The sequence below is a fragment of the Mya arenaria genome, chromosome 9, assembly GCF_026914265.1.
Source record: "Mya arenaria isolate MELC-2E11 chromosome 9, ASM2691426v1".
NCBI classification, from domain to species: Eukaryota; Metazoa; Mollusca; class Bivalvia; order Myida; family Myidae; genus Mya; species Mya arenaria.
The window spans coordinates 43,987,563-44,014,214 of NC_069130.1; the positions used below are offsets into that span (position 1 = coordinate 43,987,563).

Consider the following 26,652-nt stretch of genomic DNA (forward strand, 5'->3'; position numbering starts at 1 on the left):
TCGGGGAAAGATACAAATAACCAAATAAAAGTTTAATAGGATTTATTCCTATTACGTACAACAAAAAATCATTGAAATTTGATCACGAGAACAAACTTAAAACAAACAGAGATGATTCACATTGACACCCTTAAAGTTGCACTCTCACAGATTGAACGTTTTGACAATTTTTGTTTATTTTTTGTCTTTGGACGAGCCAATTTTTGCGAATATCCACAGAAACCAGTTATATAAGACTGCTGACAAAAGTTCAGATCGCAGGTTTTATAATTAAGTTCAAAAAATCATGTTTTAATCATTTTTCTTAAACCCTTAGTAACGGTTTAACCCATAAAAAAAAATTCAAACGGAAATATGCAAATCTGCGCTCTGATCTTTTGTCATCAATCTTTCATCATTGGTTTGCAGATATTTACGCAAAAATTTGCTGATTCGAAGACAAAAATAAAACAAATTTTAAAAGCGGTAAATCTGTGAAGGTGCAGCTTCAAAACAAAAAATGCAATATCAAATCATGTCGTATTTGATTTTGTTTTAATAGTTTGTATGTCCACCTGCTGTAGCAATTACAGCAAGGTACCTTGTCATCATTGATATAATGTATCTGTAAAAATACTGTTGGGGAATGGCTGCCCAAATTTGATAAATAACACGAGTGATCACCCTGGGGTCTGGTTGTAGCGGCTGGGCACGCACCTTGCGCTTCAAAAGGTCCCACACGTGCTCGATCGGATTTAAATCCGGACTTTTTGCAGGCCATTGGAGTGTTCGTATGTTGTTTGCTGTGACAGTGTGTGTATACCACGTGATATATTACGTCATATATGCTACGTCGGAAGGCAACTTTTTGCTTAAAATGAAGTTTTAAATCAAAGATACTTTTCTTTTACAACACCATTTTAAATGAAACAAATGGCAGTCTATGCCGCTTAAAGAGCCCCGCCTTCGTTTTATTACCGGAGTTTGATAAGGTGATTAGTTTCATCAAACACTTTAAAGAAACTAAACTCTCAATCAAACTCTGCGAAAAGACCGAAGGTAGGGCTCTGTTAGCGGCGTAGACTGCGCTATGTTTCATTTAAAATGGTGAAGAAATAGTGAAATTATCCTTATCTAAAGTCTTTTTTTCAAATAAAAATATTGCCTTACGACGTCGTATTTATGACGCAATTTATCACGTGGTATACACACACTGTATTACTTGTGTGCTTCTAGCCGCGTGACATGGTGCGTAATACTGTGCCAACATCATACCGCGATTGGAACAGATATGAGGTAGAAGAACCGGCCGAATGACGTCATTTTGATACCTCATCGCGCTCATGTTTTTCATGAATGGGTACTATTGGAGTTTTCGTGTGCATGGAAACTCCAGCCTACAGCATAATGGACCCACCCCAATTCTACCAGACAGTTCTCATTGTACCGTTCATCCCGACGGCGATATGCGCGAGCACGTCTGTCATTCCCACGTAGTGTGATGCGTTTCTCATCAACAAATAAAACATTGGCCCTGTCCGCCCTTGTAAATCGCATATGTCACCTGGCCCACGATAAGCTTGCCTGTCTGTGCCTTGCGGTAAAAATCAGTACCCGCAGGGGGGCGACGGCACCGCGAGGCGACGGCACCGCAAGGCGATTGCGCACTGTCTGTGGATGGATTGCCCGGTTGTGTCTGCCTACTATATTACGTGCCATCGTCGCTGCCGTGGTAAAACGATCCTGAAGGTGATCATTGAAAATTTGAATGTCCTGTTGGGGAGTCGCCACTCTTCTTTTGGGGCGTCGTCGGAGATCTGCAACACTTCCGGTTTGTACGAATTTTGCCCAAAGAGTTTCAATACTGAAATGTCGCCTATTAAAAAGCCGTGCAACATGAACAGTAATAAAATCAACTTAAAGTTGATTCAAAGATGAAAGTTAATAAAATACAGTGGATTTTATAGTATGATTGGTCAGTCCGATATGACACAGGTATTAAATGGTTGACCATCATTGTAATTGTTTACGACTGTTTCACGAAATAAGAATCACCTACAAATTAATTTAAAAAAAACATGTTTCTGTCAATACTTTGCACTTAACAACAATTAATAACACATATTTCAACTTTTATAACGAATAATTCCGACGGCTTGAGCGCGTTCTGCAATGCTCATTCACGCCATATTTAACATTTTTCATAAAAGACAATCGACGAAGAATACATTCTTACCATATACGACAACTACCATGCCGTGCACGAGGAACTCGGGCACATAGGCTATTTTCGTATCTACCGTTCCGTATGGATGATTTTGTATATGAATACGTATTTTCTTTGTGTAAATTGATACATTGGTGTGAAGAATACAAAAATGACCAAAATTTAGATTTTTTAATTAAATATGTCGCATTGCATCATAGTTTATATGGTGGCCAATTAGAAATTCGTCAAAGTGTATATCTGGATGCGTACGAAATTATTCATTAATGTACTTTTAGTGTTGTTCATTAAAGTAGCTACATACAAGGAGGTAGTGGAAACGATCTCCCAAATCTCTTTAGTCACATAAAGTACAATATTTTTCTTCCTAATAAGTATTATTCAAGCGACCTCTTTCAATGGGAAATTTTATGTTCATATTTCTTAATCTACAAAAGGATATGGCTTTTCTTGAGGGGATCAATTTAAAGTAAGGCTCAAACTGCATATGCTCGACCTTTATGATACGATTCCAAAACAATAACTTTGGTTTTTGCGGTATTAACTTAAAGTTTCTATAATGCACACTCACTTTCAAAAAAAAGTATTTCAAAGTATTTGAAAGTCAAAATGTGTTCGGCCAGTACTTTAGTAAAATCTGCAAAGAGCAGTACCAGTATTTGAACGTTCGCTGGTGTTTCTTTGATTATGAAGTCAATACAGACAAACCCCCTTGGCTCGAACTCGCTTGGCTCGAATTCCTCGTTGGCTCGAACAAGATGTAGAGGGCTGATTTGTTTATACTGAATTTTAACAATCCCGTACTCAACGAATAAGGTTATCAAATAATTCAACGGAAATACATGATCGGTAGTAGTGAATCCAGCTGTTATTGATGACTTGGTGCTGAACACTAAACTTTGTGAGTCGCACGTTTAGGATTGCGTTGAATAACTAAAGATAACTTAATATAGTGAATAGTCGGTAGCTTGCGGGATCTAGTAGCCAGTTGTCCAATGTTCGAATACCACTCCAGAATCAAATATCAGGTTGAAAAGTTTAGTATATTTAGGTAAGAGTAAGTGTTGAATGTATTCATTACATATTTCGCTAGATGCTTTACCATCATTGCAATTCATTATCATATTTTATTTTACTTTCGGTAAAAGGGGAGTTTAATATTGCATCATTGTCTGTTAAATCAGGGATTTTATGCAAATGAACGATTGAGACCAAACTATTTATATCTTGCAGACTGTTTGTATCAATAATAGTTAGGAACTCCAATTGCCTTTTTACTATTTTGCCATTTTGGATGAGATCGGCAGCTAAAATTAACATGTTATGTGTATTATTTTGCCCCCGTCAGAAATGGTCTGTCAACATCACAAATAATCGAACGTATTAAGATATTTTAGCATGTCTCAAGAGAAAAGTTATATAGTCTATAACCGAGGTGTCCCGAAATGTGAATTGACCTATGCTTTTGTCGGAAGAATATCTTCCATTTAAGATGTGTAAGTCATTAGTGTTATGTTTTGAGAGAGACTGAGTCCATTCGATAAGTGATAAACGTTGCTTTTTTCTATTACAACTGCCAATATGTTTTGGTAGGGGCGTGGTTATCTGTAATGTTCTGTAATGTGTTCATGCGTAAATATGCATAACATTTTTTTTACAAATATCTTATATATTTCGGTCAATGAGATGGACGCCTTTGTCTTGTGATACTCTACTGATATTTAAGTTTGTTTGCTCATGATAAACTGTATTTATTGAATCATCATCCAATCAAAAACACTGGGATCTACAATAATACGTTTAAGTTCGAGATGTGGCTAATGCATTCTCCGGCCAAAATCAATTGATCATAATTGTTTCGCATCAGGGTAAATTTCAAAAGTCAACAATTCCTCATGGTTAATAAAATATTGACGATTCTGGGGAAGTATAGATAGACAAAACTACTTCGACCATTGTCATTTTTAAACTGAGATTTTATCCACAAAACATATCTGATTTTGTGGCAATATTGTCGATAATAAACCCCGATACCTGCAGATTTACGACGATATGTTTTTGATTTCTATGCTAATTATAAAACCTGTGACATCAGAAACATCATATTCATGAAGTTTACATTATGAGTTTCATAAAATATCAAAGTAAATCGTATCAACAAATTAACATGACGCAGCCTGTGAGGCAAACTAACTGGTCGATGTCCGACTGATCAATCAGCGTCCAGATAAGGCGGGGCTTACGAGTCGCCGTTGCTATCCGCCATGACCTCCGACAATCTGCACATATCGACAGTAGTGTAATAACGCTGTTTTCTATATATTTCACACCAATTATGTTTCTCATAACTGGGAGATTATAAAGACAATTAAAGAAATCCAAAATACTGACATTTTCCCTTCATGCTGCTCAAATTATTAATTGTTTTGCAATTGTTAGATAACAAGGGACCTTTTGGTAGACTATTTCAACCCTCCAAATGTAACCGTACATAGTATACTTATATTTTCCGTTAGTCATAAAACAAGAAATATCATAATGATTATTACTGAATAATATTCACTATATCTTGCGATTTATTTTTATTTTTAAATGTGTCTCCTTCTTGTGCATAAAGTTTTAAATCCGAAGCATATACATTTGCTTTTAAGCTTGTTTGGACATAGTAGTGAAAAAGACAACCGAGTTGATTCGAGTTACATGTTTTATTATATTTGATAAAAAAGCTGACATCATGAAACTAAAGGTCACAAAAAGTATATTCGTGTATTATAGATAAAACAAGATCATCTTTGTAAATGACGCAAATCAAAGTAAAAACCTGTTCATTTATAATGACTAAGGTCGTTTCGAACTTCTTTGCCGCTTGTTAGAACAGTTTTGCATTTCATTTAATACGGACATTAATTTATTGAGAGAAGCATTAAGGTAGTAATATCAATAATTATATTCATTACACTTGTATAAAACAGGTGAATCTTAATGGAGAAAGGAAGAAAAACAGCGAAATCCATTGAGTTTTGACAATGGATCTAAACAGACGCCGTTTTTTGCTGACTTTCGTAAAGAATATCGTCTACCTTATGGAAACTGTGGAAATAGGTCGATGTCAACGATTTTGTAATTTTGCTGTATAAGAGTTTATTTAGAAATTTAAGTTTGCAATGTTACTAACATTATAACAGAACGTGATCTGCATCTGTGTCAAGGACGAACGTGGGCTGTTTGCATATAAGGTGGCGTGAACATCCTTTATATCGTCTTTCGAAACGAGGTTGTTCAACGAGCCATGCAATCTACCGCTTACTATTTAACTTGCCCGGGTATATTTGTCTCTGATCTATCTGCGGAGGCTACCATAGCTGGCTGGTACGTTAGACAAACGGTGCTTAAATGAGTTGACTGTTGGAATAAGCGGAAAACTGCATAATAAAGTAAGTTTATAGTTTCTTTTGTGGTCTTTCAATGAAAGCGATAAACTCGAAAACAAAATAACTCAAGTCTTCTTGCAGACATGTACGCGAACGGTACTGCTTTTGAGAAATTTTCAGATAACGAACATTATTTTTACAAAAACTAACCCAGGATTTTTTTAGGTAATTTAGACTATGTTGACAGTTTTCTAACGCGATTCACGGAATTGAAAAATCGCAGTATTGCGTTTAATCTACGTGATCGTGAGAAAGAAATGAAGCAGTCGTTAATTAAGCACAAAGCTCTAAGTATTAGTTAGATAAAATGAAGTAAATTCTTAATGAATAAGAATGGGCGGAGTGAGCGCCATCTAACTGAATTAGAAAACAACCACATTGGCTGATACATAGACAACGCAAAATCGCGAAAGGTACGCCAGGGTACTCTGGAGCGTGCATATATATATATATACAAATATATATATATATATATATATATATATATATATATATATATATATATATATATATATATCATTAAGGAGACCGTATATATTTTACGGCATTAAGGAGACAATTTGTATATTTTTTGTTTTATACTTTATTTTGTTTTTTTGTTGTTGATAATTTAGTATTGAAATGATCATTTATTATGTGTACAAGATTTAGGCTTCTTAAATTAATTAACAAAAAATATACGTAATTTGCGGTCTCCTTAATAATTTGTAAGTATGTTGCAGGTTTTAAGGGGACAGGTATATATGTCGAAGGGTTTATGGAGACCAGTGTATATATTATATTATTTTTGAGGCATTAAGGGGACCATCCATATTTAATGGCATTAGGGGGACAAATTATATATATCTTACTTTTGACAGTGAAGGCTCATGATATTCAGCTTCAGTCACTTGGTATGTGTACCGTTTGATAAACAAAATATATAATGGCCAGGGGCGGATCCAGGAACTGTCGTTAGAAGGGGGCGTTACTTAGGGGCGTTTGCAGGAGGATTGAGGGTTACTCAATCAAGAAATTTTTAACAATTTGTAGTCGAAAATGATGCATTATGTGCGCATTTTATTATTTTTTTCTCATATATTGAAACAAAAAGTAAACTTGGACGATTTTAAAGGGAGCGACTGCGCCCCCTTCTCAATCCGCTAGTGAATGGTGACTTAATATTTGATATATTATGGTTAAATAGAACTTTCAGTTGAATTATATAGAAACTGTAAATGCTAAATACAAGTTCTGTGCTTGTAAAAACAATAAAAGTTTCGTCTGCACACGAATGTGTCTGCTAACGCTTGAACAGTTAGATCATGATTAAAGAACATTGTTCATTGGGTTCATTGTGACCCATGGAAGTTTTTTTATTAAAATCCCAACTTCCGCTTAAATTTTTCTTGCCTAAAACCAGTCAATCAGGGGCCATAACTTGTATTAAGGATATGGAGTTATGTAACCTCATTGGCTGATGGTCCTGAACAATTGTGTGAAGTATTAAGTCAATTTAATGAAGGGTATAGAACGCCTTAACCAATAGGCTACGGAGACGGTTTTAATGCATGTACTCAATTGCAGATTCAGGGGGGGGGGTCGGTCCCAGCGCGCGCGCCCCCCACCCCTTTGAATCGTCCGTTTATAATACGTTCTCAGTCAATATATGGAAAAAATACAATATTAAGATAAAAATGCACTATTTCGGACTATAAATTAGGGGAGTCTAACCCCCACCCCGGTCCAACATTTTAAGCCATTCAATTTCTGTTCTGAGGGAGGGGCAGATGTGGAAATATAAAGCCCATGAGTTTAACGTACCCCTTCCTAAGTCAATTCCTGGATCTGCCACTGATATCTGTAATCAGATTTGTTGTTTCATAATGTTGTAGTTCCTTTAAACAGTTTAAACCTTTTATGACATCGAAATAAACAGACGCATGCTCCGTAAAAACATACTCTGTATACAACGTTCTCGTACTCCAGAGCGATGATGCTATGCATTATATTTATCATCATCTGACTGACTGAGTAACTGCCTACACTTTTCCGTTTAAAGAGACTCTCTCATGTTTTAGCAGCATAAAATATGCTTGAAGCATATTTTTTCTCGTAATGCATCTGAAAACACTTACATGTATATTTATTTTACTCCTTGGTACTGAAATTGCAGAAACAATAGTAACCAGGTTGATTTTCTTTTATACTTCAATTGCATTTTTAAAAAATGATTAAAGTATTAAAAATTAATCTTGTTAAAGTTGGGAGCAAGCACATGGGGGTGCAGATAACACATAGAATAAAAAACGGATCGCTTATCCACTCGCCCACAGGGACTCATACTAAAGTGTTGAATATTTTAATCTTAATGGAAGTTATTGGTTTATCACGTGATTAGGTCAATCAACTGATTGTGCAACAGCCTTTTGTTGAATCGGGTAAGTAACGCATTTCAAAATTTTGGACTTCAAAGACTATATTTTAGCACATATCAACATTTATTGAAGGGTTTCAGCCATCAATAGCTTAGCTTTAACACTTCGTTTGATTCGCCATACTTTATTTCGTAATAACAATCTATAAAATCCAAGTAAAAGATGCATTTTCAAAACCCTTAACGCTTCGCTTTTATTCATTCAAAAACTTATGTTCGAAAGATTTAAAAAAGTATGTCATAATCATATCCTCTTTAGCGGCTGAGTTTCTTTATATATAAATCTCTTATAAATTTGCCAAATAAAATTCAACATGGGTAAACAATTATAACAAATAACGTATTTTATGTATTTCAACATATTTATAAAAAGATAAAGTCAATTGAATCAAATGAATATTTTCAATGTACTTTCTTTCTCGCGGAAAGTAGACATTTCATCTTACTCCAACAAGTGTGGGGTATGGTTGATTCTCTTCGTGACTGAAATCAACTTTTTTAAACACTTGGTGCATTTCAAATCTAGTCCATATAAACAGCCCCTTCAGATTCTTTGACGATTGCATTTCCATGGGAGATCACTGCGCAAGATAAACATACAAGTGTTGTTTAGCCACACTGTGGTTTCAATTATGTCAGGGGCGTAGCTACCCCTCTATTCATGTGGATTCATAAAAATGTGCGGGGGGGGGGGTTCAGGGGCATGCCCCCTCAGAAAAATTTGAAAACCATGGTGCAATCTAGTGCATTCTGGGCGTTCCGATGTGCATTATTTAGTACTGGCAGTAACCAGTTTTAGATTCATGTAGTCAAGTTCGCATACTGCAACTTTGGTTGATTTTTTTGTCAGAATCATGTGGATTCAGCCGCATTCACGTATAGGCGGCTACACGCCTGTATAATGTGCATATGAATGTATTATTTGGTTTAAATGACACCTCCTTGCTGCTAAACCAATAGAAACTTCATGGGATGTTAATAGTAAAAGAACTAGCACTAACGTTCCCATTTTTGTCTTGGTCATTTAAATAATAGAAAACAAATTACAAGATAAACAAATTTGTTTTGACTTCTTTAATGAATTATATAAAAACATTGTACAAAGATATCATGACACTTTTAAACAATAAGTATGGTTGTCAATAAAACAGTATGCTAGCTTTAAAGATTTAGGCAAACCATTGGAATTTTACAGCGGTCTTAAAAGGAATGACGTCACCATTACGTCATATGTACTTCCGTTGTGTGGAAAATTCTCAATAAAAAAAAAGTTCTTATGATTGATAGACATGTATTCACATGCTCAATACACTGTAAATCAAAACTATCATTATTCCTGAAACTTTTATACCTTTAGCATCTATTCTTGCTTGCTTTATCATTTAGAGTAGAGATTAAAGCATAAACCGCTGCCCTATAGTTGGAAGGTCATTTTGGAAGAACCGTCATGGCGGATGGTGCAATTTTTAGAGTTTGATTTTCAAGTGGAGTGATTTTTCTTAGGAAAAACTTGACCCCCCTTTTTATTGGCTTAAAAGGTAATTTAAAGCTTGTACTTTAAAAATATATATGGTTATCATAGCCTGCATTCGCTCGAAATGCCTTTAAATGTTGTTTTAAAATTATAAGTTTACATTGAATTATATAGGGAATAACAATGGTGGTGTGTAACCTAAAAGGTGTATTTAAAGCTGCAATCTCACCGATTGATCGTTTTGACTACCGGTACTCTTTTATTGTTTGTCTATAAATGGAGTATTTTTTGCAGAAATGTCTAGACCCAATTTTAAGTGATATAAGACTGCTGAAAAAAGATCAGATTGCAGTTTATCATATTTATGTTAAAAAAAAACACGATGTTTTATGGCTATAAGCATAACGAACAATTTAATGTAAATTAACTTTTCGGCAGTTTTACCAAACATTTTTGATTGGTTCTATTGTGAATTATCTAATATGACTGAATTAAAGGATAACTAAATCAGCCGATTTTGAGACAATTTTGTGTCTAAGCTGACAATCTGTAAGAGTGCAGCTTTAAGTGCTGATCTAAAGCTTCATATACACAGTGTTATATTGTCAATAACTGTTTAAAATGTCTCATGTACTAAACAAGATAATAATTTTCATACAATATCTAAAATTGATTAAACTAAATAAAGTACCATTATATCTATTTCTTAATAGTGCCGTTTCTCATCTGACAATACCATTCAAAGTCATCATTTCAACTATGAATTTATTTTTAACTTTCAACTTTTCTATAGCATATGCAACAAAATATACCAAAAATACAAGCCATGAACAAAATGATTGTTCAACTTGCATTATCTTTGACCTTTTGATATGACCATTTTCCAGTTTTGTCTATTTGTAAATTGTGCCCTGAGGAATAAAGTGTGACTGATGAATCACAAAAAAGAAATAAAAACACTAAAAATATGCCCCAACCCCTGTAATTTCTAATACAGTAGTTAAATCAAGCAATTAAACATTTAGAGCTGCACTCTCACAGATATACCGTTTTCACAACTTTTTTTGTTGTCTTGGAATGAGCAAGTTTTTGCATAATTATCTTCAAACCAATGATAAAAGATTGCTGACAAAAGATCAGATTTCATATTTCAGTTCAAAAATTAATGTTACTAACGGTTTAAGAAAAGTGCATAAAACATCAATGTTTTAACTTAATTGAAAAATCTGCGATTTAATTTTTCGCAAAAATTGGATGGTTCCAATCCAAGACATAAAATGAAAAAAGTTGTCAAAACGTCCAAAGTGTGAGAGTGCAGCTTTAACGTTTGAAAGTAACTCTGTTTGCCTCGTGCCCCTAAACAGGGTTTAATTATATTATATGCCCAGTGTCCCTGTATATTTGATTGTATGATTGCAGTAATGGATACTTGTCTAATTATCTTCTGACAATTTTTTCAACAATTTTAAAGAAACAGAAAAGACAAATTAAGCTCATATAACGCTGTACAATTTAATATCATTCATTAGGTTGAGAAAAATTCCCTAAAAATATTAATTGTGGAAACATATTATACTACTTACAGGATTATCATATCTCTTTTCAACCCAAAACCCAAGGATATTTCATGGATTTGAAACAGTAAAATATCATTTATTACACTATAAGTATCTTCAATGGCCAAGAGTGCAAGATAGGGTCATCCCGACCCGAGCGTAGGGTGTTTTGCAGAAACGAGGTTTACAGAGTTTCCGCAAAACGCCCTGCGCGAGGTTCGGGAAGAACCTATCTTACATGAGCAGCTATGGTAGATGCTTTTTCCCCCACCTGGTGTGAGACCACAGTTATTTTAACTATATTTTTCATATAGACACTAATCTGGCTTTTCACTTTAAAACAGTCCCAATTGAAAAACAAGTAACTGGCTGCTGTAGAACAGTCCAAGACACAAAATTTAATCACAAGAAAACATAGGGTTGACCATTGCGTTGTCTTACAACATTGAGAAGTTATACATGACCCTAAGGTCAAGACGGTATCAGGCTACAAACAACCAATTTACAAAGTTCCACAGGCAATGATTTTTCCAATTTTTACACTGAAAACTATCAGTTTTTGCAATAAAGTTTAAAATTATGTTAAGCTCTATGCAAAAAGGCCACCTGTTTCTTCTCTTTTATTCAACTTTAATATAGTATTGATACTTGAACACAAGCACTCTTTTTTCTGTATTCACATCCGGATCTTAAACACTAAATGAATGAGACAAGTATTAGCACCTGTGGTATTTTCAAAAAAAGCAGAAACAGCCATTTCCCTCAAATGGTAAGCCACAAACCTTTGAAGAGCCATTATTTCTTTATGCATTGGAATAATTTGACCAAGTAAAGTTTTCCTTGTAGCTTTCAATAATGTCTATAGAAAAGCACCTCAAAATGGCCTGCCTACTCTTATAAGATTTTTTTCTAAGCAAAATAAGGTTTTTCCACTTCATCGGCTTAGTGTTTTATGTAAAAAATGACATAGAGCCAAACTGAAATGCTTCAACTTGTCAAAATTTTGATTTTCTGGTCCACTTATATACAAAGAAAAAAACAGAACTGTTCAGTTTTACAAAAGAAATTTAGTGATCATGTGTTTATAGACAGTCTAAACACCACTATATGCCAAATTGTTTGCTTCCGGGGTAAATTGCGCAACAAAGGAAATGGCAAAAAAACACCAAAACTGAAAGATTCATGACAACTGCTAGTGTTTTCATGATGTAGAAAATGCAGAGATAGCATTATTATGCCCATTTTATTTATTTTTTATTTTAAGTATCCGTTTTGAAGGCTAGATTTGGCATTAAATTCAGAGTACAGCACTTCACCATTGTCTATAAGATGCTTATTTACACCTGGAATGCTATAGATCTCACCCTTGGAATAATTTACACACAAACAAGTACTACAGAGTTGACAAACATCTTCATTCTTCTGAAATATTGGATTCAGAGCTACATCTCCTGGATTCAGATTGCAGGACTACCGCCAGGTGAAAAAGCCGCAGCTAACTGGAGCTTATGGACACATCAGGATCTGCAAGCAAGACACAAAAGCAATGTTATACACTAATAAAACTGTCTGCCACTACTGTTAAAGTTTGAAAAAGGCCTGTAAACACTCATTTGAGGCATACACAATCTTTTATGTGCAGAAAAGTTCATGAATTCAAAGATTTTCAGGACAAATTTTATGAAATATATATATATATGTCTATTGGACATTTTGCAATCAGTTTTAAACAATTCAAAGGTTAATTTCATCTTATTGAGTACCCAGATGCATTTTGAAAGCATTAAAACTAGACATGCTTAGAATTTCTTCTTACTTGGAGACGATATTCCTTTCTCGGAAATCCTTGCCGAGAGCCGGTATGGAAAACCACACGAGACCACATTTTGAACAGCCCTGGTTCTTTTCCTTGAAAATTCCTCTGTTGCTACAGCAACCAGGCTGGCTATTGAAATAAACAATAAATTAGGGTTTTTAAGACATTTATAATGTATTAAGGTTGTTTTTTTTAATGCATGAAGGGAAAAGGCTCAAATCTTTATGAAAGCGGCTCACTTTTTATTTCTTTTGTCTTGAGAAATGTCAAGTTTTTCAATGTATCAACTGAATAAATGAATGAATTAATGAATATATATGAATGATTGATAGAATGAATTAATGAAAGGTGGCATTATTTCTTTAAAATAGGGATCTCATTGTGTTGTTGTGATTGTTGAATTAGATGTTTTCTTGTCCATAAGCTGAAAATCATATGCACACTAAATAAAACATCATTCTGCATCATATGTGTAGTAAGTTTTGTTTAATTGCTTATAGAATTTGCAATTAATGTAATGTTTGCTTAAAAGAGCAAACAAAATCTGGCAGTAGTTGAAAATGTAAAGTGATCGTTGGAAATATTGTCCTGGAGTTTTTACTATATGATGAATAAATATCAGGTATAATAATTTTAATTATCTCAATGTGTGCACACAAAATTTTGTTTGCAATCAAAAATGCAAACGAGACAAGTTTTTTACCTGTTATTGAACGAGCTGTTATGTTGGCAGGACTGTCCTCCTCAGCAATGTAAAGAACAGCAATGACTGGCTGGCACTCTGTAAAATGGCGATTAAAACATTATGTCCAATTAAAACTGCCCCATTCTAAACAATCCATCAACAAAATATATAAATGAGCTGCGCCATGTGGAAATATGTCTTGGGAAGTTCCATATAATGATGTCATAAAGATGAGCAGAAGACAAAAATTCACTTGCTATGCAGTAAAAGTTCTTACTTTAACAGAAAAGATATCTTTTTTTGAGAAAATTAATCAAAGTGAGCTCTTTTATGTCATGTTTCTAAAGTAAGTCTTATACACATGAATATATAATAAACAGGAATTTTCTGTTCATAAAGTCTGCAATTAACATATGAAAAAAATGAGGAGTTGTCACACTATTTCCTCCTTATGTACTATGTAACTCATGAAAAACAATCCATATTTCTCGTAAATTTCTAGAACTCCCTTACTTTTCTCGCTGTACAAAAATAAATGAGGAGTTGTCACACTATTTCCTCCTTATGTACTGTGTAACTCAAGAAAAACAATCCATATTTCTCGTAAATTTCTAGAACTCCCTTACTTTTCTCGCTGTACAAAAATAAATGAGGAGTTGCAAACAAGCAGGGCCATAAAACTTTTGCTATTTAAACTGTACCGCAACAGCAATTTCAAGACAGTGATACTCATTGATGGAATAGGCACTTAGACAGCTACATTTTCTGAGAAATGGAGACTAAATTCTCCAGGGATAATTTATAGATTTATTTGAAATAAAGAACATGTTACAGTGTTTGTGTTAAACTTGTTACTTATCCCTGATTTAACACAATCATTACCTTCAAAATGGTGATAAAATAAAAACAAATATACCTAATAAAACACTGTTTACTATCACATCTGTTACCCCCCCCCCACTTCTTACATACTTAAGCAGCTCTTACCAAAGTAAAGAATGAAAGGTCCACAAGGCCACTTATAAACCATGAACCATGAGATTCCTGTTTACTAATTTGATTTCAAATCACCCAAAAGGCTTTCTACACATAATGGTCCCTTAATTTAAATCAAGTCTCCAAAGGTGTCACAGTTGTGATTTCATTGAAAGACTTGAGATAAGTATTTAAAAAATGACGAAAGGAAAGTTTAAGCGCAGAAGTCTGGCCGTGTATACGAGCCTTGAAATAAATACGCAAAAGCTCACTATGCTGCTAAGGAGTCTTATATAATTCCCGGCCCCAGTTCAGCTTGAGATGTTGATTCCACACAGCTGGGAAACCGGCCCGGTGCACCCAAGCTTCACCATCGGCAGTATCTGCAAGAGGAGGGTGTAAATCTGGGAAAACGCATTTATAATCCGTCATAAGAAGTGAACATGTATGTGGCTTATAGAACATCTGAAATTAAGTTTAATGAAGGAGACAAAGTTCGGTCTGGGGTCTAAAGCTGGATTTTGATGCTGAAATTGTTAGTTTTGTTCAAATGAAGTATAAACTTAAAGTGAGTACAGAGATATCTTGAAGTCCAGATTTATCGCTTACCTGACGTTCGTAGGGCTACAATTGAGAGCTTTGCTGTAAATTGCAGGAACTGTCCCCATGAGCCTTTTGTCTGTTAGGGAAATGGTGGCTTAGGTGATTGGTGGTACCACTCTGCATTTCTTATCCACACACAACACAGTGTATCTGAAAATGACAGAGAATGGCCATGCACTTATGAAAGCTATGCTAGAAATACCCTGTTATGAGTGTATCAGATGACATTTCCACACAGGAATTGTGAGGCCTCCAATACAGCAGTACTGACAACAATGACGAAAACATATATATCTGTCATGGAGCTATGCTGGTTCTGTGGCGTCAAAACCACTGCAACTGGGCAATTTACTAGAAACATATTTTCAGAAAAAATAAACAACCAATACTGGGTAGCCTTTATCATCCAATGAACACCCAGAGCATCTAGTTACTTTGAGCATCTATTTACTTAGAAATAGCCTCATTAAGATCTCAAATTAACAAAAAAGTGTATCCGAAAGCTTTCAAATACTGAACGAAGTGCAACTTTGAGGCGGGCTGCGAGCAAATATTTTCAAACATCAATATATTACACAGGAAAATAAGAAATAGCTTTAAACTCTCTCACATTCACTGTCAAAACCAGCAGCTCGGGAAGATAAGCTGTACACCTTGAAAGCAATTCAAGAATCATGCCCAACAAAAAAGACACCATGCATATAAATGGAAGTCAGTTACGAGTATCTAATAGCCATTTGCTAAGTTCAAAACTGATGTCTAGAACAGCAGATAAATGTGTCGAAAAAGGCAGCCCAGGCAAATTTACAGAGCACAGAGAGCTGTCTGACATATCAATATGATAATGTCCTTTTGACACTTTACCTGGGACTGTGAGAATTGGGGTATGGACTATATTCATAATCTGTATGAGCCATTACTTTTTGTACCGGATCATTTTGTGGCTGATAATTCAACAGTATGCAGAAAGAAGAAGTCTCTACAGTGACACAGCTCTAGGTGACATCACTTTATTTATATTGTGGTCACAACTTAGTTACTTGAGCGCACAGTTTACTAGCGTGTGGCCATGACTTATTGAATCGTGGCCACAACATAGTAATTAATAGTAGTTACTTGGTTGTGGTCACAAGTAACTAAATTGTTGCCACATTTTAATAAGTTGCAGCCTCAATTAAGTTACTAAGTTGTGGCCTCAAGTTACAAAGTTGGTGACACAATTGACTAAGTTGTGGCCACAATATATATAAAGTGTTGCCAATGTCATGTCGGTGCCACTGTATTAGTGTAAGTCTGACTTTAAGTAGCAAAGGTAAAATAAATATTCAACAGTAGATCTGATATGCAATAGATTTATATTATTACCGGGTATATTAATCATCATATATGATAGAAGGACAGATATTTTATGAACATGTTGTGAAATATGACTTTCTAATGAACATGTCTTAAAAGTGGATGGCTCAGATATTTCGATTAGATTAATGCAGTGAGCTACCTTCAATGGGATGTACACCTGATCAAATGCAGATGATATATCATAGCCATTCCAAGCATGATATACTAAGAAAACTATCAATGCCAACACTTATGTCTCAGTTTTGGGTTAAAATTGAAATTTGATACATAGTAACTTGAAATCGAAATATTTCGTCAGGAGTGTAACAATTCGAAACAGTTGTATTTAGTAACTTACACTGAATACCATTAGTTAAATGAAATAAAAGTGTTACTGTTGTAGTGCTTTACTGTTATTTCAATTGAGTTTTGCATTTATTTACAAATTGAGCAAGAATTAAGAAGCAGTAGACTTTTTGTATGGTTTTGAAAAACCTTTCTCAAATTATGTAAAATCGCAATGTGTCAATGCTAAATTTGTTTTATAATGTTCTACTGGCTATCAATTACTTTGTAATTGCATGTCTTTTGATTTATACTGAAATTTTTTAAGTAAAATCTATTTAACGATTGTAATCTACATATGTCAGGAGTGTAACAATTTCTTAAAATATTGTCACTGTTTTTAATTTTGCTGTGTGAAGTGAAATCATAATGCCTCCTATGATGTATTTGTTAATGTTACTTGTTATTGTTTGAATTCTATGAAAATGTATTTTTTTTTTAAATTTAATTGCACAATTTAAATAGAAAATGAAAAAAATACCTTTGAATATTACATTTCATCGGTAAAAAATGTACAAAAAATCAAATTTTTCAGAAATTTTGAGCGACAGAGTAAATTCAACATTCAATTAATGTATGCTGACATAATAGCTACTAAAATAATAATTGGGAAACATGTTAACTCAGGTTATTTCAAGAAAAATTGACATTGAAAGTGTTCATGTATTGTGTGTTTTTAGTCCATGTTAAGTTAGATAATAGTTTGACAAAAATGTAAATATGAGTTGTTTTCTCTATACAAAACCAATTTTGTACACTACAAAGATTGTTCATCAAAATTAGGCATACAGCCTTGTATTTAATGATGATTTAAATTTAGACTATTTTTCAACTTTTCTAACCATTTTTTTTAAATAGCCCATCATAGTTTATGTTCACCTGCTCTAATGATGGTAAAATCATGGATTTATTTCATAAAAACCCTTTAATTATCAATGGTTTTTATTTGTGTAAAGGCATTACTTCATTAAAATACATCAACATTGTTTAATCTTTTTATCAAAAAACAAGATGGCCGACCTAATGTTGTTTGAATTTTGGTGCTGAAATTTGATTGGTTAATCTCTGATAACAATCTGCCTCATTAAAAAAGAATTCAGTTTTCTGTTGATTAAAAGGAATCAAAGTTAAATCAATTCTGTTAAGTAAGCAGTTTACCATGCAATTGATTATTATTTTAAGGAAAATGTATTATTTGGATTGTATAATATTATAAAAATGAAATTATGATTTAATTGACTGGTTGATTCATAAATTATTATTATTATTTTTAATATTATTATTGTCTATTAATTGATTGATTGATTGACTCGCTGGCTGGCTGGCTGGCTGGTTGGTTGGTTGATTGATTGATTGATTGATTGATCTCACTGAAGTCATTCTTTGGATAAGAATAAAAAGACCAAATTTAAATAATGAGAAATGGAACACATTTTTAAAGAAATTTAAAAGGAAAACAATTATTTAATCGAACAAGCATATATTTTAGACACATGCTTTTCTGAAAAAAATACATATCTAATGTTTATTTTCAATTAAGCTGAGTGAGTTATTAATAATCAAAAACTGGATTAGTGAATTATTTTTTTTCACAAAAAAAAACGTTTGTCTTTTCTCCAAAAGCTTAATATTTTGTTTGAAAAGCTGTCTTTGAAGAAATTTTTGAAAAGACAAAGCATTTGATGAAAAAGACAAAGCTTTGATGCAAAAGATGCAGCTTTGATGAAAAAGACGCAGGTTTTTTTAGAGGCAATCTTTTACCATATACAAAAGACACAGCTTTAGCTAAGCTTTAAAACAAACGCAGCTTTAGCGAAGCTTTCATTAAAAAAAAGGCACCTTCATAAACAGAAAGCGCAGCTTTTTAGAGAAAAAGACATAGCTTTAGTGAAGCTTTTCTAAAAAAGCGCAGCTTTTGCTAACCTTTCTTAAAAAGCGCAGCTTTTGCTAAGCTTTAAAAAAAAGCGTAGCTAAAAAAGCGCAGCTTTTTGAAAAGCAAAGCTTTAGCTTAGCTAAAGCTGCGCTTTTCAGGAAGCTGTGCTTATTTTTGGCACGGGTAGTATCAGTTCAAGCCATTAAGCATCAATTTTTGAACATAAATATGAAAATCTAAGATCTGATATTTTGTCAGATATATATCTTATTATTGGTTTGGCCTAAAAAAAATAATTGTTTGGTTAGGGTTACATCCTTAAAAAAAATAGGTAGGGTAGGTAGGCTTTTTATTTTTTTTTATTTTATTAGGTTTTATATAAGAATATAATTTTCATCATTGGAGAATGGTGTTAATGCTATCTTCTGTACAAGCATTTAAGGTTTAAACTTAATATTAAAAAGCAATTAAAAAAAAAACGAAATATTTTTTAATTTTTTTTTTTTTTTTTTTTTTTTTTTAATTTTTTTTTTTCAAACTGACTATAAAAACGGTAGGGTCGGCGCCTATTCCGTAGGTAGGGTCGGGTAACCCGAACCAAATGTATTTTTTTTTTAGGCCTTTGCACATATTTACACAATAATTTGCTCTTTCCAAAACAAAAAATAAAGAAGATGTTAAAATAGTCAATCTGTGGGAGTGCAGCTTTAAGGGCTCATTATTTCTTAGTCTTAACAAGTTGATGTTCAAATTAAGAGTCTTTTTATCCATAAACATCTATTAAAACATGTTTTTAAAAAAGAGGGTGTTTTGAAACTATCAAAATTGAATTAAGGAAAAGAATTTCATATTTGTCAGGTTTGAACTGACATTTCCAAATGCTTTACCCTTTGGAACAGGCCATATGGTAACTAAGAAATATGTCAAGTCCAAGATATACGCATTGGCACAAAATTAACCAAGCACAATTTTGATCACAATTCACACACTGTGCAAGCATGTCAAAACATGGCCATGTTAAAATTGCAAAATTTCCTTCTGATTGAAAAAAAAAATCACAGGCTGTCAGACTAGATAACTGACACTCCTTTTCTATAAAAGTTCATGCTGTCTTCAGAAATAAATTGAAATAACGAATAAGGCTAATGTAACATTCTGCCAAAGGGGGAAGTGCATTCATAGTATGTGGATGTCCTGGATTAAATATGCAAATTAACATACCAGGTCTCTGTTTGGAGGGAGAATATATGTATATAAAAGGGTTATGCATGATTTTCTCTGAAGGGATCTGTTGGCCTTGAACATTTCAGTAATATGGCTTGTTTTTATTGATCTTTTTTAGACATACATGTTTGATGCTTGATAGGCATACCAATGAGAATGATTTGCCCAAAATTGCAACAGAACAATTTCAGGGGCGTAGCCAGCATTACACACTTATGCACATGCGTAACATCAATTTAAAAAAATGAAAAAAATGGCCAAACATGGCACCAAAGTCGAGGGTTACGCTATGTTTTGACATCAGAATAAAACCTTAAAGGGAAGATCAGCTATAGAAAGCATTGGTTCTCTGTGCTAGATAGCTAACACAGCCTTGGTAACTTCAGTCGTCGGTCTCGAACCTATAAATCCCGACAAATACAAATCAATGCTAAACATGTTAGTTCCATTTTTCCGTGGGGAGCAGCCCCCCCCCCCCTTAACCTGCTACGGTTACAGGGATTCCCCATCCCATAGCCTCTCACATTTAGTACAGCCTGGCTATGCCCTTGAATTTAATTAATTGCCAAAAAATGTCAAAATCCTGTCTACATTCAAGTATTTTTATTTTTTTATTTTTTCATTGAGTAAGACCCTTTTGGGCTATTTTAACACTGTAAATATTCGTAAAGCTATTTACATATATACAATATTGATATCCCCAGCATGCACAATTAAGTTATGCATTAACTTTTACCATTGTTAATTTTAACATACAAAAAATACTGTAATTTACACTTTACCTGAAAAATGTGTAGTCAATGATAGAGAATAATAAGTGGCAGATTTTAAATCAAGGCATTTAAGGCTCACCAGGGGCTTAGCACCATCCAGATAATACAGACAGGCTAGCTCCGTGTCCTAATGCCAGGATCATTTATAATAGTAACTTTATCTTGTTGAAAAGTTTAATACTTGACTAGTCCAAATAAACAGCAACTTCAGAGTCTTTGACAAGTTTTGTTTTGGCGAGTCTTCATGTCCACATCCAACTTTTTCTCCTAGCCAAGAATGACATTTCAAGCACTAAGTTTATTTAGTTCAAATAATTGTACATTGAATGATTTTTTACCATTTTTGATATGGCACGTCACGTAGTGAACACATCTATAATTTTCGACTTGATGTATATTGAGCTTCAAGATGACACGCATCAGCTAGATAGGTCCAAAATGGCAATGCTATGTTGACAGAAGCTGATCGGAATTTAAGTGTTTAATGAAACACTTGTGTAATTATACACACTTGTGTGATTAAACAATGATATTGGCTCAAGATAAATTATGTGAAACGTTGGTGTTTCTATTTTGCAATGCAGTGTTTAATATTGAAGTGTTGTTACAGTTGAAGAAAATATTTTACTATGGTATGAATCAGATCAACATGGCATAAAGGGAACCAAACTATGCACTGGTCAGTCAATTGTAACCATGCCCACCCCCCAAGATCTTGGGAATAGCGGGGACTTGGACTTTCAGTACAGCCAACACCGGCTAAATTCCATGACATGCGGAGACAAACCGTTGGTAAAATCCCCACCGAAGTCCCTGCACCCCGGGGACTCTAGGTAAGGCCAATTACCCGCTATATTTAAAACAAGACAAAACCACCGCATTCACCCGGCAATGCGGGGCGGGTGCAGGACGAAGTGAACCATTTCACAAGTGAACCAGTTCCTTAGTGTACCATTTCAGGACCAAGTGAACCACATATGTATTATATAGTGGCTATTTTGTGATGGCACACTGCCTGAAAGGTGATAATAACTAGTAATTATCGCCATTTGAATACAAGACTTCACACATTTGCTACACTGTTAAAGATGTTTATTTAGCTGTTAGAAATTGACTTTTAAGCTTCATGACAATTAGTATAGTAGCTATTTTATGATAGTAACATAAATACAAGAGATGCATAAACATTATGATATTTATTACTTGATGCATTCAACATTATTGGCTATTACTAAGGTGTTTAAAAATTCAGTATTTTGTTGTTATTATTATATCATAGGCTCAGATTATCTTTAAAATGCTAGCAAAATGCAGATGGATCCAGCCGAAATGTCATGAAACACCCATACTTATTTGTTTTTGTTACATGACTGAGGTGTAAATAACAAACATAGAGAATTTTTGAACATATATGGAATAAAATTCAACAAAGTAGGATGTATTGATAATATATTCATTATAAGGATTAAATAAAAAGGTATTTTGTTTTTCATTTTTCTTTTCCTTTTTTCAAAACATTGTTATATCAAAATACATAATTCTAATAAATAAACACTTTGATATGATTAACAATTTATCCATATCATCTATTAAATCATTTATACTCAGGAAAATAAACTCTAAAACATAATATTTCATTAAGAGAATATTCCCTATATAACATATAGATGGTTCACTTTGTCTCACCAAGTGGTTCACTTAGTCCTGGTTCACTTAGGAAGTGGTTCACTTCGTCCTACATTCATGCGGGGCCACCTGAAAAGCATAAACACGACCCATTTCACCGGCTATTCCCCGTATATCCCCGGACCTGGGGTGGCCGTGGTTACAATTGACTGGTGCATTAAGATCACAATTTTAAAGAAAATCTGAAATACCCTACTGTACTGTAATATATGTTTTATGCAGAAAGATGACAACTGTGACGCAGATGCAAGTTGTTTCGAGTTTAATATTATCATTATTTTTCACATCAATATTTGCAACAATTATTAACATCTACTAATGGCACGAAGCAAAACGACGTCATTGTTTTATTTGGATTTTCACTAAGTTTGTATTTCCGTGTTTTAATGCAACTTACTTTTAGTAGTGGGTGACCTTTCACCAGATGTATTTCAGTCATTAATTGTATTGCGTTAAATTCAGCCAATATGACCACAAGGTGATGATGTTATTCAATTAATTATTTTTAATTCTCCTTTTTAGCACTAACAATCCATTGTAAAACTCTAGTGTGATGCCTTAAATCCCATTTGACATCGGAAATTCCATGGACATGTGTTGATTCGTCCGCCATCTTGGATAAACCGGGTCATTTTGGGTCAATTTACACATCCATTCGGAACTCCTCGGCCATTTTATCGAAAACAACCTTTGTTTTCGATAAAATGGCCGAGGAGTTCCGAATGTTTACACATCATATTTTGATGATTCTACTTAAAGAGTCTACAGTATGATATATATTTTAAAATATTTCGATAGTTCAAAGTATTGAATTAATTATGTATAGCAACAATGTACTTCAGTATTCAGTTCGAAACATTTACGGATTTATTTTTATCGATACAGTAAAACAGTTTTGTAGTAATGTAGTGGAACTATTTCCAGGCGAAATGATTTGAGTACAAATTGTCAATAAATTATACATGACCCACTTCTATCACTATTCGCCCAGATATTTTAGAAAAAAAACTATGTAACAGCCACTTTAAATCAGCTGTGTATTCAAAACAATGATGCGAACTATTTACTGAGCGCATTGGCGTGCTTTGGCTTGTAGTTTGATCGGCTGATGTGCCTACTTAGAGTTGTTACGGTTGACGCCCAAAATGTTTTCGCGCATGCGCTATGTTAAATGTTCGTCACGTATTTGCTTTAATGGCGGCCGTAAATGTGAGTTTTGATTTTTTTTAACACCATTCAACAACTTTTCAGATCAGCATCACATTATGTGTGTAATCAGAGACATTGAGGAAATGCAAAACCATATTAATTGAGTTTAATATTTGAAAATCATGTTTCATTTCACGTATATTTTCATGTTCTTACTGCTTTCGTTTTACGTGTATGTATACTGCTCAAACTTTGAAAGTCATTATCCCATTAAGACCTCCAAATAAACAATTACATATGTATATACATACTGGTTAGAGAGGTGAAAATAATAGATAAGTTATTAAAGAGGAAAAGGCTTAGAATTAACAAAATACGTTCTGATTATATCGCATAGATTCTACTGTACTCATTCATCCATAACGGTAGCTAAAGAACTTCAGCGAACACGTTATATATTACCTTTTTGGACGTGTTAGCTGAAGAGAACGCCGTATCCAAACCCTACCAGAATTCGTGACATTTTTATGTCACGCTGTTATTTCACTTGTATGCATTGTACAGACAAAATAACTATATCCTCAGGTAAATGAAGTAAAATGTAGTTCACAAACACATTTTAAAAACCAAAAAACGCTTTATAGATAGTTAATTTATCATTTTAATATATATAAATCCGATTATAAGCATTCCTTAACTAGGTCATAGTTGTGTTCAAATTTAATCACGTGATAACAAGATTTTCAGAAAATACCAATGTGACTTACATTTGACCTCACACATGTAGTGTTTATTTTGCTGTTATTTTTTCTATTTCGAATAATAAGTAAATAACTTATAACAAAATTGGAATAAATTAATTGTTTTTACTTATCAAAAGGTATTTTCAACCTTACTGCAATTGGTTTTAACTAAATGAACAATGTGAATCCGATGCTATAAATAGAATCCAGCGACGTCATCATGGTCATGTGATTGCAGAGTCATCATCTTACTTAGTTGATTCTGGTTGACTTTTATATGGGGGTTCCGTAATAACTTTAATGTGTTGTAAACATCAAAAAAATAAATATCAACATTAAAGTTATGAAAGCCAGAACTACCATAACGGTTGCACAAATATGATGAATAGATGAAATTAGACTTGTTTATCATACATGTAGTTATACATATATGAATTGTCATTCTCTATGACAAAAGTATTGCATTTTGGTTCAATTTATGTTTTATAGTAAGAAACCAGCCTTTCAATTATTAATGCACCAGTCAATTGTAGTCATTCTAAAATGCCCTCAAGGCTTTTTTTTTTAATGATGGTTAGCCTGGAACGTCGTCCAGGCTAACCATCATTAAAAAAAAGCCTGGACGGCATTTTAGAATGACTACAGTCAATTGTAACCACGGCCCCCCAGGTCCGGGGGTATACCGGGGAAATGGGCCATGTTTTTACCTTTCAGGTGGCCCTGCAGTGCCGGGTGAATGCGGTGGTTTTGTCTTCGCTTTAAATATAGCGGGGAATGGGCCTTAACTAGGGTCCCTGAGGTGCGGGGGCATTTGGCAGAGAATTTACCATCTGTTCGTCCTCGCAGAGCGGGGATTTAACCGGGGGTGGCTGGACCGAAAGTCAAAGTCCTCGCTATTCCCCGGACCTGGGGGGGCGTGGTTACAATTGACTGGTGCATAAGCTTTGTGAAAAATCATCCTGGTATCCAAGCGCATACTTATTTATAGGCTGTGAATCATAGTAACACATAATCATCAATTTGGTGTATGATTACATGGCTTTTTCTATAGTACCCAAGGATCCGACTATCAGACCCATTCCCAAAGCAAAATGTAAGGTATTTTTTCCAATCTTCAGAAAAAAATACCAATAAAAGATTTTTTTTTTTAGAAAGTCTTTTTTATCTGTATTGGTTCATTTGCAACTTCCTAATAAGTCATGTCATGTAAAGTTTTTTTGATATAGATCTCGGAAATCATTGATTTTCATCACATTCAGAGATCAGTATGCAATATTATCTGTCATGATTTATTGCAATAGATATTTACAACCAAAGGATTGATATTTCAGCCATTTTGGGTCCTTTAAAGGGAAAATAAACTAATATTAAATCATTTCCTAATTCTCAGGAGACTACACAGCTTTTTCTTTTAACTGTAAAATTTCCCAATTTCGGCATTTTCATGACGCAAAATTTCCCAAAATGTCCAGGGTCTTTTTCCCAAAATGGCCAGAGAAAGCCCTGGATTATTTAGATATTAACAGTGAGCTAAAAGGCTGTACTGTACCTTATTTTTAACACAATCGCATTAATTATTCTAACATATCATGTAGAAAAGTAAGGAGAGATTCTTTTTCCTCTGATATGAAGACACATGATAATCAGAACATATACAAAGAAACATACAGTCTTATAGAATAAAACTTTACGTAAATGTTATACAACAAACATATAAATCAGGTAAGAAGGATAACTATAAATACAATGAATAATACTGTATTATAACAATGCATCTACACATGTACTGAAAAAAAGTGAATGAAGCATAGTTTTATAATTTCATTTACCTTATCTGCTGATACTACTACATGTATATATTATAGGCTGTAGGCCTGCATGGGAGTCGAACCTCCTACCCATAGATTGATAGTCAAGTGCGGTACCACTAGACCACGGATCAGCATCAATTTAATCATTCTCGTTCACCTGAGTGATGATGCTATGGGTTCCATAGATTGGATTTATCACGATAGTTGTAAGAGTTGTCTAGTGGTATAGGTGTCTGCCTCTCATCCAAGAGGTTTTGGGTTTGATCCCCATCAGGGTGAGAGTGGTCTAATGGTTTAGGTGCCTGCCTCTCACCCAAGGGGTTCAATCCCCACCAGGGGTACTTTCTCATGGCCTCTCAAAATGGACACAGTACTGGTTTCTGCCAAGGAAACGGACCCGGCAGTGATTCTATAAGCTTAACTTTCATCACAATTGAGCTAAAATAAATTTGTATATACTAATCGAACCTGCGATTAGAGGTCAAAATTATATTTTTGCCCAATGGGATGACAGTATTTTTAAAATCTGCAGTACATCCACTTAAGTA

The 26,652-nt window shown here is 34.0% G+C and overlaps 1 protein-coding gene across 3 annotated transcripts in view; it reads left to right on the plus strand.

The window, feature by feature from the left end:
• The first annotated feature begins 5,538 nt into the window (after positions 1-5,538).
• Positions 5,539-26,652, plus strand: part of LOC128202715 (uncharacterized protein CXorf38 homolog) — a 34,078-nt gene continuing 12,964 nt past the window's right edge. Inside the window, exons 1-2 of one of the 3 annotated variants that reach the window (XM_052903788.1) lie at positions 5,607-5,640; positions 6,498-6,530. The gene's annotated coding sequence lies outside the window, so the exon portion shown is untranslated. Of the gene's footprint in view, positions 5,641-6,497; positions 6,531-23,522; positions 23,611-26,652 lie in introns of those variants that run through there. The other 2 variants (XM_052903790.1, XM_052903789.1) reach the window with 2 other exon arrangements.